The sequence below is a fragment of the Vicugna pacos genome, chromosome 26, assembly GCF_048564905.1.
Source record: "Vicugna pacos chromosome 26, VicPac4, whole genome shotgun sequence".
In the NCBI taxonomy this organism is placed as follows: domain Eukaryota; kingdom Metazoa; phylum Chordata; class Mammalia; order Artiodactyla; family Camelidae; genus Vicugna; species Vicugna pacos.
This window is the reverse complement of record NC_133012.1, coordinates 25,832,636-25,847,685: the sequence shown is the minus strand read 5'-3', so window position 1 is coordinate 25,847,685 and position 15,050 is coordinate 25,832,636. Positions and strand designations below refer to the sequence as shown.

At 48.3% G+C, this 15,050-nt stretch overlaps 1 long non-coding RNA gene across 1 annotated transcript; it reads left to right on the top strand.

The window, feature by feature from the left end:
* The first annotated feature begins 6,557 nt into the window (after positions 1–6,557).
* Positions 6,558–10,486, top strand: LOC140689527 (uncharacterized). The gene is made up of 2 exons (XR_012064569.1): positions 6,558–6,751; positions 10,259–10,486. It is a non-coding gene; the product is annotated as an uncharacterized lncRNA (long non-coding RNA).
* Positions 10,487–15,050: the final 4,564 nt, after the last annotated feature.

Here is a 15,050-nt window from a genome sequence, read left to right as displayed (position 1 = left end):
GACTTAGTACCTTTGCATTTGGCTCTTTTCTCGTAGTTCCATTAGAAATGCTCTCCTAGGCTGGACTTCCCCGCCGGCCGTCTTCTCTCTTCTAACCTGCCTCCCAGCTAAGTGGGAGCTGCCACCCAGCGCTCAGGGGGCCAGGGTCGCAGACTGGGGATTGGGCACCACCTGGTGGCCAGCGGATAGATGACTGGCCACTGAAGGCTGAAGCCGTCGCTAGAAATGACGACTGGGCATGAATCCAAGTCATTAAGCGATGAGTTAAGTACCAAGATCAAGAGAACAAAACAAGAGCAGTAACAACAACAAGACATCCTGTTAACGTGACGGACAGGGAGCCGCCCCGCAGCCGGGCCCAGGTCCTGGGTTCTTTCCTGGGCCCTCGCTTTCCACCAGGGTGATCTGCTTCATTCTGCATCCCTTTTCTCTCCTGCCTCCCAGCTGCTGGGAGAACAGGACTGAACTTTTCCATCAGCTCTGCCTTCTGTGGGAGGCCAGCTCCCCAGCGCTTACAGCCGTTACCAGTCACTCCTGCCTCACAGTCTGGGGAGACAAGGGGTTAGTGGTCCCTGGAGGTCTGGTCGTTAAATCTCCCAGGCCCATCCTCTGGAAACTGAGTCAGTGGGCCTGGGAGGAGCCCCAAAACTTGATTTTTTAACCACTTGCCAGGCGATTCTGCCTCAGGTGGTGTCTGGATGCAGGAAGGAGGCCCGTGGAGGAGGCAAATGGCTCCACGTGGTCAGCACCAATGACAGAAGATTACCTGTGTCCTGTTGGCCTCATGCTTTTGGCCGGAGCCTCTCACTTTCACAGACTTGCACGTTAGTAACCTGGGGCCAGCTCTCCCAGTGGGGACACAACCCTGCGTGGGTGGCCGGGGGCTTCCTTCTCTCAGGAGGAGAGTGGCTGTTTGCTGGGATAAGTGGTGGAGAGGCCAGTCTCCTCTCTGTCCAAATACCTAGAAATAGAGATTTCCACTTTCTCTTCAGACACCAGAGGGAAGATAGTCACTGCAAACACAAAGCAAGGGCACAGTTTCCAAGGGCTGCAGGGAGGGGACGCACAGAGAGCCTGGCCCCGGGGGCCAGTGGTGCTCGGGGATTTCAGAAGCCAGGAGACATGGAGCAAACACCCCTTCATACTTCCCCGTCCATGGACTCGTGGGAAATCATGCCCCTACAAGCACATGGCAAGGTCTGAAGAAGGTCTTGGGAAGAAATGCATTAGGGAACGTTATTAAAATGGTTAGGGTCTTGTGTATAACCTGCAACAGATCGTAGTTCTTTTGGTACTATTAAAATGTGTTTGTTTCTAGACTGACTGAAGTTGGCATGGACTGGACGGTCATGAAGCATGGGCCCCCTGCCCTTAGTGACTGCATCCGGGGAAGAGTCTCTTTGAGTCCTGGTTTTCTCATTTGCAACCCGGGAACAGGTAACAGTTCCCTCCCCATTGGGCTGTTGGGAGGACCAGGTGAATCAGTGCATCATGTCCAGCATATAAGTGCTTGATAAATGTTTGCTCTTCTGACCTGAAAACAGTATAACTTATTCTAAGAAATCAATGTAAATTTTAAGCTGGTATATACATTTTTTTGTGGCTAGGAAGCTATCATCTTTAGGCTAAAAAAAAAAAGAATCATTTTGGTTTGGTTTTTCATGAAAAAAAAAAAAAAACCAACCAACTCTCTCCAAACTTGAGCAAATGAAATAAAGGAAATTTACAACTGCAAGGAGTCATTAAATTTCAAAACCTCCCTGGGGCCCGGGTAGAAGCCACTGCTCCATTGCTCCAGCCCATGGAATCATTCGAGAATGCCCTTCCTGGGAGTGGACAAAATGATGCAGGCCCATTTTCCATCTGTGATGTCTGCAGTGCTGGGAGGATGGTTCCCACTGGCCGCCGACCAACCTGAGGCCTGTGATTAGATGACTGCTTTCTTTCCACATGGAAAAACCAGCCGCGTCGAAAGGGAGAGATCACGGTTGTGGAATCCTTTGCATCTCATGATGGACAGAAGCATTTCCTAATTCTTTTCCCTTGAGTCCGACCACCAGAAGGCAAGTCCATCCGATATAACTAGAATTTTCCCCAAAACGCAGCTATTCAACCCAAGTTAGAAAGCACTGTTAGCGTCACTCACACTGGAGCTGCTGTTCAGGGAATGAAGAGGAATGAATCACCTTTGCACAGCCCATTCAACGAGAACTCCCCACTCCTCTCCCCCGGCCCCCGGCAACCACCAGTCTACTTCCTGTCCCTAAGGATTCGACTCCTCTAGGGACCTCACATAAGTGGAATCATACGGTATTTGTCCTTGTGTGTCTGGCTTATTTCTCTGAGCGTGATGTCCTCAGGGTTCATCCATGTTGTAGGGTGGGTCAGAATGTTCTTTTTTTAAGGCTCAGTAATATTCCACTGCATTGGGAGACCATATGTGTTTATCTGTCTATCCTTTGGTGGACACGTGAGTCGGCTCCACCTCTTGGCTGTGGTGTATCTTTCTGAAGACCTCACTCACCCCAGGACCGAGAGCTCTTTTCACAAATCACCAGGTATAGTTACTAGTGTAAAGTTGCCATTTATAAACACTGCTTTTTCCTTAAAGATGACTTCAGCTCATGGAACTAAAAAAAAAAGACAAATAGCAAGAGAATGATAAAGCCAGCATTTGTGAGTGGAGTCACGCCCTGGGGGGCGGTGGGATGGGTGTAAGTGGGTGGTGAGGACCGAGTTCTCGGGGGAAGCAGCGGCCCCACTGGGATCACTGTATCATGTGCACCCCTTTTGTATATACCAAATAGAAAAGCAGTAATATGGGGAAAATTTCTCCAGCCTAGTGGTTTTCCACGTTGGCTCTGAGTTGAGGTTACGGTATGGATTATGGACAGACTTGGCTGAATTTCACCTAGTTTTGTCGCAGGAAGTGACCACCCGGAGCTCCCTGGCAGGTGGGCGGAGTGGGGAGACTGTCTTCCTTCCCTCCCAGCTGTCTATCCCTTGGAGAACACTGCGCTTTTCCGAGTCTCAGCTGAGCCTCCAGAACCCAGGCAGCCAGGTTCAGATACAGCCACAGGCTGCGGTCTTCCCAGAGGGTCATCTCCACTCTCTGTCACCTCTGGAGAGGTGGCCTCTGGGCTCACCAGTGACCACCCCTGTGAGCCCTCGATCTCATCCCTCACATCCCATGTTCTTGGCTTCATGGAGAGAAGCAAAAACACTTCAGCCCTGGTAGTCTGGGAGGAGCACGTGGTCCCCAGCCCTGGCTTCCTCTGCAGCCCAGGGTCCACGGGACATCTGACTGGACGGGAGAGTGCGGTCAACTGGCGGGCGTGATGCCGGCCAGAAGCTTTCTGCCCAGTGCAGCCCACCGCCTCCTCCTTGACGACATACTCTTCCTCCTCCTTACAGCTCCTGGTACAGCTGCCTCTCCTGCTCCCTGCGCCCATCAGGTGTTCGTGGGCTGTTATCACCTGCCCTTCCCTCGTGGTCCCAATTTAGTAAAATTCTGCAGATTTAGCCAGAACCATCTTCCTTCATAAATCAGTCCTTTCTGATCAGTCATTTTTGGGCTGCTCGTTAGACTGTCTCCACCATGCATGCTCTCACACACACACACACACACTCACTCACACTCAAACATACACACACATATACTCAAACATACTCTAACACATATACACACACACAGGCTCCCATGCTGTCTCATACTCACGTGTTCTCACACGCACACGTGGGCACCATCCTTTATCTCTCACTCCATCACACACTCTTCTCTCCAGGTTTCAGAGTCTGTACAAGAGTCACCTCAGGTCCCTCGAAAGCCAAGAAAACTATGATTTGACTAACCCCACTAGAATTCTTGCCAGTCAGATTTTTAAAACCACAGTTCATTCTGATGCCTTAACTCCTTCATTCTCACAGATGCTACGGTCATTAGGAGGAAATAATTTTTCTTAATGACTAAGCGGTGATGCCCAACATCATAAGTGAGGACAGGGCAGCATATCATGAGGCTGGACAAAGACTACAGTTCAAAATATGAAGTACGATTTGTGCTGCATGCCTATCACTGTTGCACCATCATAAAGTCGAAAAATTTTAAGTAGAATCATTGTAAGTTGGGGACTGTCTGTATATAAATCTAGATAGATAATTTTCTTATTTTTAAAATATTTTGGGGGGAGGTCATTAGGTCTATTTATTTATTTTATATATATATTATTTATAAATAAATATATATATATATTTTATTTAAAAAATACATATGTATATGGAGGTACTGGGGATTGAACCCAGGACCACGTGCATGGTAGGCATGTGCTCTACTAATTGAGCTACATCGTCCCCCACCTCCTGATAGATACTTTTCTTTGTCCATTCATCCTTTGATCCTTAGGTTGTTTCCATGTCTTGGCTGTTATAAATAATGCCAGAATGAACATGGGGGTGCATTTTAGAGCAGTTTTATATTTTAGAGCAGTTTTAGGTTCACAGCAAAATTGAGAGGAAGGTACAGAGGGTTTCCATATACCGCTCCCCCACCCCTGTGCAGTTGACCCAAGTGTTTAATGCAGGCACCGCGACAGTTTTGTGAGAATTCAAAGGCCTGTTTGTGTGCTTACTTGGCACAGATCCCAGTCCCCAAGGAGGTCTTTTTATCTGGGGACACAGAGGGAGATGAAGCCCTAAAGACAATTACCCACCTGGAGAGAGTGAGACTAGTGGATTAGGGAGCTGACTATGCAAATCCACCTGCATCTGTCTTGGTGCTGACCAGGTGGGGCTGCGGGTGTCAGGACCTCTGGGCAGCATCGCATCGCGGAAGCTGTACTTTGCAGCAGGCATCTGGCTGAGGGGAGAGACGAGCTAAAACCCAACCAGATGGAGAGACTTTTCCTGACATGTACGAGGGAGCCACGGGAGCTCACGGTGGCTCAAATCTGAGCGCCTGCCCTGCGGCGAGGGCGGGGGACCTGGGAATAGAGTTAAGGGCTGACTGTCTAGAGAGGGGAAGAATCTAACCACGAGGAGGAACTTTACTGCTACAGTATTTCAATTTTGTTTCTTTCTTTCTTCCTTTTTTGGGTAACTAATATTTATTGCCAGTTTAACACACTAAACACCCTGGTAGGCACCTTCCTTGTGTGAACTCAAAACCACTTACAACCTCCCTGCAAGACAGGTGTTAGTGTTTGTCCTACTTCCTGGGTGAGGAGACTGAGGCTAGAGGCAGGGAACCCGGCCAAGGTCACAGCAGACCCTCTAGGCTTGCAAGCCAAACACTGCCCTTTACATCTGCCTGCCCCTTATGGAGGTCAAGGTTCCTGCTGCTCAATGATGCATTTATTTTCCACCCTGAGTTTATAGATATTGTGTACATTTTCAGATAAAAATAGCATCGTTTTGTGAGATGGCCAAGGCATGATGAGAAAGTATCTTGAAAGTTGCCAAGTGTTACAAAGATGATATTTTAAACAACCTCTTTATACATTATTGCAGAAAGTGTTATTGTTTCTATTATTAGAAGGCAGTGAACATGTCCTAGAATTGCTTTTTTTCTCTTTTTTTGGGTAAGAACTGACTTGGATATGCGGGAAGGGAAAGGAAAAAAATTCTTCTCTGACTAGCTCTCTGAACAGAGGATATCTAAGTCTTAGCAGCAGGTACCTGTGATGCCTGCAGACACAAATAAGCCTCATTGGAAGAATCTGCTTTAAAAAAATGCTACTGCCCAGGTGGCCTCCTTGCTTTTTCATTGCAGACATTGAAAAATCATTTATTCAATGCATGCATATTGAGGGCTTAGGGTATTAGTGTCAGGCACGGCCCGGAGTCCTGGGGTGCAGTGGGGAACAAGGCGGGTGAGGCCCTGGCTGCCCAGGGCTCACATCTGATGCAGAGGCCGTGACACAGGAAAAAAAAATGTGGGGCAAAAGGATGGCAGTGTCCCAGGTCTTGGTTGAATCCCTGGGATATGCCCCGCCAAGTGTGAGTCCTTGGCTTTGTGCAGGAAAGAACTGAAGGGAGAGCCACAGTTGAGTAAAGGTAGATTTATTCAGAGAGATATGCACCCAACAGACAGAGTGCGGCCACCAGGTACGGGTGGTTAGTTTTTATAGACTTGGCAAATTTTAGGCTAACAAGTGGGAGGATTATAAGGGCTACTTTGGGGATGGGGCGAGATTCCCAGGAACTGGGCCACCACCCACTTCTGGGCCTTTTATGATCCCCTTTGAACTCTCACGGCGCCCGTGGGCGTCCCACTTGCCACGGTAATACATTACCGGAGGGAAGAGCAGGTCTCCCGGAAGCCGAATCTCCCGCCCTCTTCAGCTGCAAGGCCTGCTGGGAGTCAAATCGCCCGCCCTCTTGGCCGCAAGGATTGCTGGGAGTCGAATCTCCCGCCTTCTTGGCCGCAAGGCTTGCTGGGAGTCGAATCTCCCGCCTTCTTGGCCGCAAGGCCTGCTGGGAGTCAAATCACCCACCCTCTTGGCCGCAAGGCTTGCTGGGAGTCGAATCTCCCGCCTTCTTGGCCGCAAGGCCTGCTGGGAGTGAGTCACGCCATCTTGGTGGTAACCGCTGTGTCCGTACCTCAGCGCTGTGCTCTTCCCCGACCCTCCTGTCTTGGACACCGTCGCCTGTGCAGCGACACCCTCATGGCGCGGAGAACCGGCGGCGGATGTTCTTCAGCCCCGCTCTGGGAGCTCATCGCTGCTCCTGGCGGCGCAGGGACAGGTCTCGGGAGGTAAGCGGTTTTCCCTCCGCGCCCGCTGGGCTCTGGCCGGTTTCTGCTCTGACTGCAGATCGGGCTGTTTTCGGTCGGGCGGGGCTGAGGGCTTCCAGGGGCGGCTTTGACCCGCGTCCTGCTCTCAGCTCACCTTCCAGGTGAGGAGGGCCGGCGGGCGGGTCACAGCTGTCGGGAGATAACATGCCGTCAGGGGGAAGTCAGCACCTTCGCCTGAGGAAAGTGGACGGCGCTCAGCCCCGACGCCTTTGCGTGGCGCTTAGTCGGAGCCTTTCCAAATGCTGGGGACTCTCGAGGTGAAGGGAAAGGAAGGCAGCGGGGCCCTCATCACCCCCGACAGGGCAACTGGGTGAGAGCGGGAGACGGTGGAAAGGGGGTCACCTTCCCAGCCCACACTGTCACGGCCGCAGCGAGGGCACCAGCAGGGGCCTGTTCAGAATCCCGAGTGTGATGCCTGAGCCTCCTGTCTGGGCCGGAGCAGCGCCATCCCAGCCCGGAGTGGCGCTGCGGGGGAGGGGGGAGCCGCAGCCGGGGCCACTTGGACGCCTCATGTTTTCCTCTGGCCCTGCTGCGGTCCCCACCCCGGGAGGCTGTGCTCGCTGGAGCCTCTCCCAGGGGACCGAACTTTCTCCCAGGGCTGGAAGACTTTCTTCGGTGTGTGATGCTGGAAACGTCCCAACTGAGCCGGGAGGAGGCCCGCCAGGGCCCGCCCGTCTGTCCTTCCTCACAGGCCTGTGGAGAGTGTGGTCCCTCGAGGTACCTGTCTCTCTGGCCTCAGGCCTCCGAGGAAGGACGGAGGGGGGGCCGTCTGCTCTGCTTGCTGAAGCCAGAGCGCTTCCTGTGCATTTGCTGGGCATGTTCTGTGAGACTGGTTTGTATTCAGTGGGTGCTTTCCTTGGCCTGCCACCGAAACACAGCTTGCCTGGAGTAGAGGAAACCAATTTGTTAACAATTCTGAGAAAAAAAAGAGGCCAGGGCGGGTAAGGGGTAGAATCTGGAGGTAAAATCCCAGGGTAAAGACCACAGCTGCGTGAGAGGCCCTGGTCCAGGCCCTGCCTTTGCCTTCTGGTCTGGCAAGCCCTCATGCCCTTCAAGGCCTCCTCCACCAGGAAGCCTTCCTGCGGTCTCCATCTTATTACCAGTACTCTGCCCTACAGGATGCGTCCTTCACAGGCATGAGCTGGATTCACGGTTTTGATTTGCTTTTATACTTGTTAAGATAGTGTAACCCTCCCTCCAAGAACCTGCTCTCAGGCCACTGGGGTAAACATTCCCTAAGTCCAGGGCGTTTTGGACTGTTTTTGTTCTTCTTAATAGCTTTTATTTTTTTAGAGCAGTTTTAGGTTCACAGCAAACTTGAGTAGAAGGTGCAGAGATTCCCCATGTATCCCCTGACCTCTCTACACACAGCCTCCCACCAAGCACCTCCTGAACCAGACAGTTCGTTTGTTTCAATCAGTGAACCTCCAGTGACACATCATCATCACCCAGAGTCCATAGTTTATAGTTAAGGTCCACTCTTGGTGTTGTACATCCTATGGATTTGGACAAATGTATAATGGAATGTGTCCACCTTTATAACATCATACAGAGTATTTTCATTGCCTTAAAAATCCTGTTTCACCTATTCATCCTTCCCACCCTCCACCCTCTGAAGACTGCCGATTTTTTCTTGTCTCTGTAGTTTTGCCTTTTCTAGAATGTCATATAGTTGGACTCCTACAGTATGTAGCCTTTTCAGGTTGGCTTCCTTTGCTTTGTCATATGCATTAAAGGTTCCTCCATGCCTTTTTGTGGCTTGATAGCTCATTTCTTTTTATCATTGATTAATATTTCATTGTCTGGGTGTACTAGGTTTAATTATCCATTCACATACTGAGTGACATCTTGGTTGCTTCCAGGTTTTGGCAACTGTGAATAAGGTTGATATAAACATCTGTGTGCAGATTTTTGTGTGAACGTAAGTTTTCAGCTCTGGGTAGATACCTAAGAGTATAAGTGCTGGATTGTGTGATAGGAGTATGTTTCATTTGTAAGAAAAGCACCAAACTGTCTTCCAAACTGGCTGCACCACTTTGCATCCCACCAGCAGTGAGTGAGTGTTCCTACTGCTCCACACCCTCACCTGCATTTGGTGATGTCAGTGTCCAGATCTGGTCGTTTTCATAGGGGTGTGGGGTATCTCCCTGCTGTTTTAAATTTGTATTTTCCTGATGGCGTAGGATGTGTGGAGCATCTTCTTTCATGTGTTCATTTGCCATCGGAGCATCTTTCTTCCCACATAGTGACAGTGTCTTCCTGGGCAGTCACTGGGATCTGGGTATGGGCCTTGCTGTCATGTTCCTTATTTCTGAAATTAGATTGTGTCTCCTAAGTCAGAACGTGGCCCGTGGCCCTGAAGGGTCTGGACATGGCAGGGTGAGTGAGAGCTCGTCTGCTCGTGTGGTCACAGAGAGGCTCCTTCACCCACGGGAGCCTCAGGCTCATTAGCTGTGAAGTGGGGAGAGGACTGGGGCCTTCTCTTAGAGGGTCGTCTCCAGTGGTAAATGTGTAGAGAAAGTAGCTCAGAGCCCGGTGTATAGGCAACCCTCCAGAAAGACTAGTGGATGGTGACGGTGCTTGTTGAGTTTGCATTTTGGAGGAACGACCAGGTTCCATTAGTCCAAAGAAGAGCTGAGCTGGGAGGGGGCAGCACCTGTCATTCTCTGGCACCAGGAAATCTGAAGCCAGCCACCAGGGTGCCTTCTTGTGTTGTTTCATTATGAATATTTTTTCTAAAGCGGGTGCCTAGGAGTTTTGGGTTGATGAGCAAATAGAAAAGGTTAAGACAAACCAACCTTGCCACGGTGGCAGCTCAGTCAGCTCCAGCTCCTGAAGCAAGTATTTGGCTGGAAAAACACAGTTACAACTTGAGAATTAAATTTAGAGATTAAAAGAAATTACCTAATTTTGGGACTTGACCCAGGAATCAAGCTCAGATATCTGCAAAGAGGTCAGTTGTTTAATAGAAGACTAGTTCCTGTGTCACTTGCTCACTCTCGACTCCAGCCAAGGCCGGTCCTGGCCTGGCTTCTTTCCTCACACCATTAACACACAATTAATGAAATGCTGGAACAGGCCCAGATGAAAGTCTTGTTTAGAACACTTCCTCCCCACTTCACCAGCACAAACAACTATTCTGGGCTTGGGCTGTTTTCCAAGTTGGGTTACATGATAATAAACAAGGGGTTTTTGTTTTTGTGTGTGTATGTTTTTTTTGTCAGTGAAATTTTAACTGGGTACTTTGCAAAACATAATTAAAAAATTATTTGGAGAAACCATTAAGTGGAAAAGTTAGAGACATAAAGAATTGCATGAGGTTATAAAAATGTTTTTCTCTAAGCTCTGTTTATTCCTTGGCATTTGGAAAGACCTGCTTGGACACATTTTTGACCAGTAATATGTGTTCCACTTAGACACTGGGACTTTCTTATATAGGCAATCAATAATTTTCTATCTTGTTTTAAGGATAAAAATGGGAAGTGAAAAGTTCAAGAAATCGATGAGCTGGCTTCAGTTTGCTGAGAGATTCAGAATTCATGACTGAGATTTATAAAGTATGTCAACACATTATGAAGAAGTAAATTAACCCAAAATGACAAAATGAAAGGACGGTTCCCATGTAACCTCATAAATTTCCTGCTTGATGCATTTCAAGTCTCTGATTTCTAATAAAATTCTCATGAGAACATAGAATTGCTCCATAAAAACTCCTGAACTCTCCCCATGAGAACCGGCTGGTTTATAAGGGCACATGGGTTCATGGCTGTGGTTTATTTATTAAAAATTTCTCAGTAAATATATCATGGTCCACTGGAGAGAGCCCCGTGATTATGGGGAGGCCATGTGTCATTTCTGCTGCCCCCAAGTAAGAAGAAAAACAAGAAGAAGCATGTCAAAAACTATGAACCAGGAAAAAACTCGTCTTATTTTTTTTTCCCCTAAAGAAAGTCTTGTGTGAGCTGCTCCTGGCCTTTACCTTTGGACCAAAAGACCTCGTAGGAGTTTCCCCTTTGGCTTAGGAAAGTCTGAATGTTTGACAGTGAGCTGTGGGACCCAGAATGGAATCCTGGTCTTTTCCCTCCTGGGGCGCCCTCTCCTGGAGCGTGCCTCCTGGGGGTGCAGGGCAGACAAAGGCTGCCAAGTGGGTATTGCACATTTTGAGGAATTTCAAGGTCTCAGAGAAAAGATGTGTATTTAAATGTAGTCACGAAGATAACGAGTTCATGGCTTACTCAGCTCTCCCTACATACCTCCCCACCTGCAAAGGTCATCTTCCCGAACCTTGTGCTTTTTAATCTGTGCCAGATACTTGGCTAAAAGCTTTCTGGGTATGACCCCACTCGATTCTACACACAATCCTGTAACATGGGCTATTCCTATTGCCCTCGTTTGAGAGAGGGAAGTTTCACGTGGAAAGGTTAGGTTGCTGCTAAGATCACACACCTCACAAGGGATGGAATGGCAACTTGAACCCAGGTAGACTGACTGCAGTGCTGACCCACTAACCACCAAACTGGACTTGGAGGGGGATGCCTGACTCCTGGGAGCCTTGCCAGGTCTTACCCTACTCACCCAAGATCCACTTTAAACAAACTCATAGGTTCAGGTCTAACATTTGCAAAGCACCTGTACTGGCTTAAACACGGTGCTGACCTATCCACAGGCAGGCTCCATGTGACCCTCAGAGCCAGCCTGTGAGGTGGACAAGCCCACTGCTCTTTGTGCAACTGCCCTCCCCTGACTCCAGTACTCACGAGTGGAACCTCCTATGTCCCGCACTTGGTGGGGGGGCCTGGCACACACAGATGCTTGATTAAACGTTTTGAGAGCTAAAAATAGGTTTTGGTTCATGGCTGAGAAGAGAGAATAATTAAGAAATTCTTAAAAAGCAGACTTCTTTTAAAGAGCAGTTTTAGACTCAGCAAAATTGAGAAAAAGGTAGAGATTTGTCATATACATACTACACTCACATGCACAGCCTCCTCTGTTACAGCATCCCCCCCAGGTGGTACACTTGTTACAGGTGATGACGCTGCACATGTCATCATCACCCAGAGTCCATGTTGGCACTCCGGTCACTCGGTGTTGTCCACTCTATGGCTTTGGACAGCAGCACAGTGACGTGTATTCACCACCATGGCATCATGCAGAGGAGTTTCACGGCCCTAAAAATCCTGTGTTCCACTTACTCATCCCTCTCTCCATCCCCCAACCACTGGCAACCACGAATCTTTTTACTTTTTTGTCTTTTCCAGATGTCAGAGTCGGAATCACACAGTATGTAGTCTTTTCAGATTGGCGTCCCTTTGTCGTATGCATTTAAGGCTCTTCTGTGTCTTTTCATGGCTTGGTAGCTTATTTCTTTTTAGTGCTGAATAGCATTCTGTTGTCTGAGAAAAGTATAGTTTTTGCCTCATAGAAGTGAAAAGCCCTTTCTAGATCCATGGGATTTAGCCTGATCATGGGAGCTGGGGACACCTTGGAACTGGTGGCACATTCCGAATTCACTGTCCCTGAAAAGATACAGAAATGGCTTTTTTTTTTCCTTAATGACAGTAGCAATGGCAGCCTGACTCATGGGTCTCCATAATAAAATCGCCCTTTGGTGCAATATGTACAATGCGGGCATGCAGGAATTGTGTGCGTCTGTCCCATGAACGAGCTTCATGAATAAGACATTTCATAAATGCTGACTTCAAATATAAGGGCGCTTGCTATTGATAGTGGACCTTCATGGTACTCCTTCTATGGGAAGGAGTTAAGCTCTGCGCTTAACACCTAGTTTATCCCAATAAACCCTTAGGTACATGCCTCACAAGGGCAGACTGTCAGCTAGCTGGAAAAATGCAAAGATCCTGCCTGCATAGACTCTCAGAGTTGGTGGTACCGTCCATGTGGGGCATTGATGTGCATAGCTGAAAGCAACAAATGAAAACTCGACCCACTAAACTTACACTTCAAGGGATGAGAGATGGAGCATTAACTAGAAGGGGTGCTCCTGGCTGGGACGTGGGTGGATGGAGGGGCGAGGGCGCCACCTACTGAGTTCACGCAGCCCTGCCTGTGCGCGGAGCCAGTGTGCAGCTTGAGTCCTCCATCTGCTGCCCCGTTCGCTCTGAGAACAAAACACGATGTGAAGTATGCTTAACACCACAACATACACCTATGGAAATAGCCCCCACAGCACGTCTTCATTGCAAAAGTCAGCAAGATCTTCAGACACTTAATGCCTTAAAATGTCCGTGGGATGTGGAGCTCTACTAAGAATGGGCTTTTTGCAACTTAGAATTATGGCTAAACTTTGTCATCAATTAAGTGAGAAAAGAAGGCGGTTGGCCATGTATTTCAAACCCAAGTCAAAACTAGGCCAGATTAAGCTTTTAGCTGATGTTATTTAAAATAAATGACTCAAAATCCTGAAAGTTTTTGTAACCTTACAAAATGCAGCTTGGACCTTTGTCCACCTAGCTCCATTACTCAGATTAATCACATTACTTCCTGACTGCTGGGGAAAAATATTGACCTCCAAATTCTTTAGACGTTTGAGAAAGGAAAGTGGGGTCTGAATATCTAAGGAAAACTTTCTATCATTTGTTTTGCAACAGCTGTCACTTAAAGCAAACACGTGATCGGCAACCAGAATCAATCTCGTTCCCTCCAGCATTCCTAGAAGTTCTGGGGTTATAAGAGGGGAAGGCTGGGACCTAACATTTTTGTAATTCCTGTTTGGTTTGTTAGTCGTTTCATAAGGGCCATTTTATCGTAGGTCCTGACCATCACCCTGTGAGCTTGCAAGGCCTGAGAAGGGTCTCTGCCCTCACCCCCTCTCCCTGCTGGACTCCATGGAGGAGGTTTTTGCTCCTTATGCCTTACAAGGTCACAAGACTGTGGCAAGATGCCCCGAAGTGAGTTTATGGCTTTGGAGCAATTACTGTAAAACTTTTTAGTAAAAACAAGCTTGAACCCCCATCAGGATCCAGGATGCACTTGCTCTGAGGTAAGTCAGTATCCCAGGGGTGGTGGTGTCTCCCTTATTCCATGGCCTTGGGAACAGCAGCCCCCCAACTGCATGGAGTGACTCTCAGACTCCACCCTCTTTGGGGGGCGGCTGGGACGAGCAAACAGAAGAACTCTGCCCCTTGGGTAACACAGTTCATCTCCATTGCCTTGTGGTCATACACAAGTAACTCTATAAACTAGCCAGACTGACTAACAGTATCCCTGATTCACAGAAGAGGAACCTGAGGTCAGAAAGAAGTGATCAGAGAGTAGCCGGAAACAGAGCCAGAGGAGGACCCAGGTCTAGTCCCACCCAGTCTCCCATCACACTGCTTCCCTCAAGGGCACGGTGAGCCAAAGCTCATCTCTTCCATGGTTGATCAAATTTCACGTATAAGAAAAAAAAAAGCAAATCTGTATTCATTTATCGAGTGTTCCTTCTTTTAAAGTAAAAGACAAAATGTGTCTTTAAATCCAAAATTCTCAGATCTTGATGACATCCCTAATTGACCTCAATGAGTTATTTTTTTGTTGGTCTGTGTCTTTTAGTTTCAGTTTAAAGGACACACTAAGAACAAAAATCCATATTGTTTATTCTTCTCCCCTCTTTTCCTTCCCCCACCCATAGCCTTGCCAATTTGTAAACAAATCAGACAAATCCCCAGTGGGCTGGAAACCTGTCCGTGGTTTGCTCCAGCTGGAAAGAATTGTGTTCCACCAAGATTTAGACCCCATTTATAATGGAAACCCTGACGGGCAGTGTTGTAATTATAGTCTTGCCATAATGAATGTATCTCTGTGGTCAAAGTTGTGGGTTTTTCCATGGTATTTTTCCATGGGAGATTTCCTCCCTCAGAGATGTTAACTTAAAATCTGGATTATTGCTCTGACTTCAGAGCAGGACCTCTTCTGGCATTGGTTTAGCTTAAAGTTGACCGTTACATTGGCTGCGGTAGTCGTGATTAGCGAGGGGGACATTAGTCATACTGATCTTCGCAAGATTGATGAGGGACAGGGGTTTGGTGGTGGAGGGGCTTACTTCAGGAAACGCACATGGTCTCCCAGCTATAGCCAAGGCGTGTTTCCTCTGCTCCCTGACTGTGCTGTGACATAAAGTAGAAGACGAGCAGGGCGGACAGGTATCAGGGTCACCAGCTGTCCCAACTGGCCTGGGACTATCCAGTTTTAGCCCTAAAATCTCACATCCCAGGAAACCCCTAGTCTTTGGTTGACCAGGATAGTTAGTCATCTTAAAAAG